Raw genomic sequence first — 5,841 nt, forward strand, 5'->3', positions numbered from 1 at the left:
GAGAGTGAGTAAGTGTGTCCCTCTCTCTGTCTGAATATTGACATTGTTGTTTCTAACTGTCTGTCAATCTAACTAACATTAGTAGTTTGGTCGATCAACTGTTAGTGAAAGTTTTCCATTATAATAAGTCCAAGGTGACCTCTTGAAATTGCTTGTTTTGTCTCCCCAAAAGTTGAAAACTGATCTAAAACTAACTCCTGAATCCTCACTACTGAGAGACGTGAACAGAAGGATGTTTTCTGATCTATTATGAAAATAGTTGCTCACAGTTTCCCTCAAGGCACAGTGCCTACTGATGTGGGACTGGGGATCACAGAGAAACACGCTTTAAGTTGTGGTAATAATATTTTTAAGACTCTTCTTTTGTAGAAGACAAGAGACATTGAAATCAGTAATGGCACATCAACAAGAACACAATTAAACATGACAAATGTGTCACAAAGTGGTATGAAAGTCCCTGTGGTCATTTGGCTGAGATACAGTTCCACGTGAACCCATTGACCTGGATAAAAGATGATGATCAATATTTTCACTGTGAATGAATAAACAAACCCAGATAAACAAAAACCACGTTGAATATGGTCTAGATAACAGAAAATGGAAGAAAGCATAAAAAAGTGTTCAGTGCTTATTATATTATGATTAGTGCATACAAACCAATCAGGCCTTGCTGTGCTTTTATTTTGGGGAATGTATTTACATGTACTTTTAAACAGTGGAGTTGTCACCTTGTGCAGTATTTTAACATATACCCCATCTGCTATATATTCCAAGTCCTGTCATTTATCCTCTGTTTTGTTGCTGCTGCATCTCTGTATTATCTGCAGCAGCAGCCCAGATTATCCTAAGGGATCCATTAAAGTTTAATTTTATTGTAACCCCGAAAGCTGTACACGAGTTACTCATCAGCTGCGTGGAAGCAGGAGAATAAAGTCACGTATTCCACGTTTCCATAAATCATCTTGTAAACCCGACAGAGGTCTCATCTCCCAACAGTGAGGAAGGTTTGCGCTGATGAGTAGAAATAATGGGCCTGTTTTGCAGGGCCTGCGGTACACCGGCAGGCCTGTTATGGCCTCTGTTTTCAGTAATGACGGCCGCTTGTATTCACATACAAAGCTAATTTCTGGAGTGCTCGCTGCATAATGAATTTGAATGTAGAGGCGGTTGTAACTGCTGCCCCACTGGTATCCTGATAACATCACCAGCATGTTATATGACCCTCGGGTGATACTGTGTCAGGGCTGATGTTGGTGTTCAACGACAATGACTTTGTGCACTTGAGCAGGAAGTTTTATTGAATATAATAATTAACAGTTTGGTTAATGATTTAGTGTTGAACTCTCATCAGATAACAAGCTGCTCAGCTGTTCAGTGTCAGCCGTACCATGATAGAGAAGTAGTGATACTATACTAAGCAAACTGCATCACCTTTTATTTAAACTATTTTCACAATAAAGGTCAGAATGTCATTGATTACTAATTGTTCTTCCCTAGAAATGACCTACAGTTATTTGATCAATCCACAGTTGACAGGGCAACCTGTTGCCTTTTGCACAGTGTGTGTCGTCGTGTTTCTCATTTGCCATCTTATCAGAGGAATCATAGTGAATGGGAGCTAATGACCAGCTCCTCCCTCACCGGTCATTAACACGACACTGGTTTCCTGAGGCAGACAGATTCAAAGGTTAAAAGCCTTTTATTGGAGCTGTGTTGTTGATCTCTGGCCCTGCAGTGATGGCGGAGGTGACTCGTGGATGGACGAGGTCCCACAGGTGACAGATGGAGATGTTTTTAGCCTCCTAATTTATTCCTGGGTGATGCAGGGAACAATATAACTGGGAGACAGGAGGCTATTTTTTTGTCTGGTTCCTCTCGGTTTTGCCCTCAGTAGAAGGGTCATTAAGGTGGTTATGACTTTAATCAGTTCCTATTTGTCTCCAAAAACATCTTGTGCACTGCTTGTTGCCCTGTAATGACAGAAATATGAAAGTCATATTTTCATAATAAGATGATAAGATGTTGCTTTATTGATTCATGTTATGTTCTTTGTGATTTGGGGTACAACTTTCCACAATGGAGAGTTAGGAGTGGGAATTCTTTGAAATCCTTTGATATGGGTGTGAATACAATACTGATACAAAAACAATACTTTTTAAAATTCCTTGGTTTAAGGATCACAAATATGTTTCTGTTCTATATATTTTTCTAAATGCAAGTCATAGAGAAGAGTTCATTTATGCTAAAGCACAGTGCATATGTAGAGCAGCAGCACAAGTAGAAAAAAATACACTCATTAAGTCAGCAAACTGACCCAGTAATGTCAGTAACATGGAAATATCTAAAGTCTGCTAACGTGAGCCACCAGCTACTGCTCATATTAGCCAAGGCTGTAGTGGTGAAGCTGTAGTGATTGAACTGTTTTTATTGCTCATAAATTCAACACTGCAGAGACCTGAGGCGACGTAGCTTTGACATCGGTTTGGTGTGTCAGGGATTTTAGACCCTCAGCTGACTGGTAAATGTTTGTGTCTCTCCAGCTCCAGTCCCCTCAAATTGTAATGCAAACTGTTAACTGTTCCCCTCATGATGTTGTGGAAACTCAACTGATCTACATGTGCAATATCAGTGGAGAACCCCTTTAACACAATCTGACCAAGCCTTCAATGCCATCTTTTACTACTTTACAGGTTTCAATAGGTTGAGTCTATGGACACAATTCACTGTTACCATACCTATCCTAAATAGGGTGCCGCTTGATTTCAAACTACTATTAGAACAGCAGAATTACGTTGTTAACAGTGTATTTGTAGGACATGGTTTGTCATTTTTTAAATGCTCAGCATTGTTCAGTAAACTAAAACAAACAACCCACAAAGGATTACAAACAGCAGATTCAGTTTTGTTTTTCCTGAGATTGTACTATCCTCTTCATCAGTATAATGGTGGAAAGGTTTTGTGTGTACACACCTTGGGTACTTCTAAGATGTAGATCAGGTGGTGTAGGAACTCATTTTCTGGGTAAATGTTGCTTTGGAGCAGATTATACCTGGAAAAACTGTAATGGCATGCAAAGCTGAGCCATCAGTGATGTTGAATCACGTCTGAATGAAGGTGTGTTTTTTTTCCTTTTACAGCCAATCATGACACCAGCCAACATTCACTGTTGAAAGTTATTTTAATCAGTGAATTCCCCTCCTTTAATGTCCGGTTGGAATTACGTTGTGTACAGTATACGCCTGGTGTTTGGCACACAGGTGTTTTTAACCATCATGCAGCCTTTTGTGGTGTGCAGTGTCGGCTTATCCTGCCAGTAGAGTAAAGGTCATGTCCTTGGTGTAGCAAAGGAAGAATAAACTGGAGCTCAGCGGTGCCTACTCGCAGCAGTTAGCAGGTATTTATTTACGAGTTTATCTCTGTTGGTGTTCTTCGACCCGGCCAGCATGAAAGGTTTGCACTTACTTTAGTGCAGCCTGTCTTCGCCTCAGAGGTTAGTAATGATGAGTTATCTTTGGGTAACGTAGCTGGCCCACGGCACCCGACCCCCGTGCCTTGGCTCCACCCCTCAGTTCCTGTTTCACGCCCCTGCAGAAAAGGACACTGTTATTTCTGGGTACCAAGGTTAGGCTAGGGCATGTGTGAGATTTGGTCGAGCTATGTCCTGGCAGAAAGTCCAGGACACAAGAATACTGTTCAGCAGTGTCAGTGAAATAATTTACACTGTATGTGAGTGGAAGGGACTTTATATAAATTCTTGCAATGCTTCAAAGACTGAGTTTACAGTCGGCATGTGGCATATTGCGATATGATCTGCCCATCTGTTTCTGGAGGCTTTTCCCCTCGAGTCAGCTGTTTGATGTGGGTGGTGGGGTCACGGTGGTGGGGGTGTTAGACTATACTGATGAGAGATGCATGAAGTGGCTTTGGCTGCGTCCACTGTTTGTGGACGTTCTACAGTGGCAAGTTTCCTCTTCTAGCTTGGCTTCATTTCACACCTCACTCTTGGGCTTTGGCTCAGTTCCGAGGGACTGACATAACAGCTTTGTTTCTGTATTGTGTGGCATCGGATCAGATAAAAGATAAACAGTGACCACACACGCCCATTATGTTGAAGCACCACGGTTGCAAATGTTTGGTTAAATTCAGCAGCCGTTAAATGTTGGATTTTTGGAGAACACTGCAAAACTATTGCTTTGACACGTCTTATGATTTTGCCAGTCATGACATATTTTCTCTTTAAGTGCAACTACAGCCTCCAAGTGGAATCATCACGTTCCTAAGCAGGACTGTTGTATTACACTGCAGCAGTTTTAGCGAGGTGTACCAAATAATAAACTGGCGAATGAGTGGAGTTGAGGTTCTTAGTTCCTTAGTTAGGATTTTCTTATATGCTAATTCTGTCTTTTTCTGTTTGTATTGGTTTTATTGTGCTTGAACTTCGTGTAAGCATCAAGTGCATTGTTTCTTGATTTATAGTGTTATGAGTGGGAGGTATATTTCAGTGGTATATTACTCACAGTAATACACAGAAAATAGCATAATAATCCAAAGTAATACAGCAGCAGAAACATGTAACAACAAACAAAGTTGTTCTACTGGGTGGGAACTGGAAAACCACAGTAAGGGGCTAAAACTCCATTGTTTGGATTTCAGACCATCATCACAGTAAAGACAATGACAACAAACAGCAGCCCCCTTTGTACCACTTCCTAAAAAGCCTCTGTGTAAAACACTCTGGGAACTGGAAATTGCAGAAACAACTTCAGTGTTTCATCAGTTTGTTGTGAAGCCGGCAGATGAGCAACAACCAACTGTATGAACTATATGACCTATAACATCTACTCCGAGCTGTGAGCTACAACACAGACATGAATACGTACACTGTAGTTTATGCAATTATACACATACTGGCTACTGTACATGCTCTTCATATTCGCAAAGCAGTACATGTACTGCACAACAGACTTTTAATGACATGTTTGGGGTTTGTGACTAAAAGGCCACACAGTTGAATCCTTGTACTATCTGGGGAAAAAAGCAGGGAAAGTTAATGAGTGGCTATTGATTTGATATATTTAAGGTTAGACAACTGGAGGCCTTAAGGAAACCCAGAGGGTAACACATCAAAGTGTAAAATAAATTCAATTGTAGTTGATGATTTAATAATAACGATACGACTGCGTCCATCAAGGATGTTACATAAGTGGCTGCGTCCAAAAAAAGACACGTAAACCAGAGTAATGTGATCCACCTCAATGTACATACACAATAGAGAGACAGTCTGGCGTCTCTTCAGGCGCTGCCGCCATGGCAACGACAAACAGCAGTATGGGCCCTTTAAAAAATGAAAGCAGCAGCAGCAGGCTCACGTGGAGTCGATGAAGTTATTGAAGATTAAGTGTGGATCTTCTCAGCTGTGAGGAGCTGTGAACCAGACCAAAGGACCTGGGCCCGTTCTTATCAAACTGCTGTAAAGACTCTTCACTTTGATTCCTACTTATAGACCGAAGTGAGCGGACACCTTCTGACAAATGTTGAGGAGTGTGCAATAAACTATACAACAATTATTATACATACATATCTATATCAACATACCAGAAATTCTTTCTAACTAAAATGTTCAAATCTAATCTTTTTTTCTTGACTGTTGCAATAACCCAGTTTCCTCATGAATCAATAAAGGTTTTCTTTTATTGTGTTAGAGCTGATTTTACAGAGCTGACTTCTGTTTCACAAATGGTGGATGTTGCAACGCTGCATGGACTACTGTGGTTATACAGATATATATATATATATATATATATATATATATATATATAAATAAATAAATTAGTATTTTTT

The sequence above is a fragment of the Morone saxatilis genome, unplaced genomic scaffold, assembly GCF_004916995.1.
Source record: "Morone saxatilis isolate NCDOM2014 unplaced genomic scaffold, NCSU_SB_2.0 Contig2, whole genome shotgun sequence".
Classification (NCBI taxonomy): domain Eukaryota; kingdom Metazoa; phylum Chordata; class Actinopteri; family Moronidae; genus Morone; species Morone saxatilis.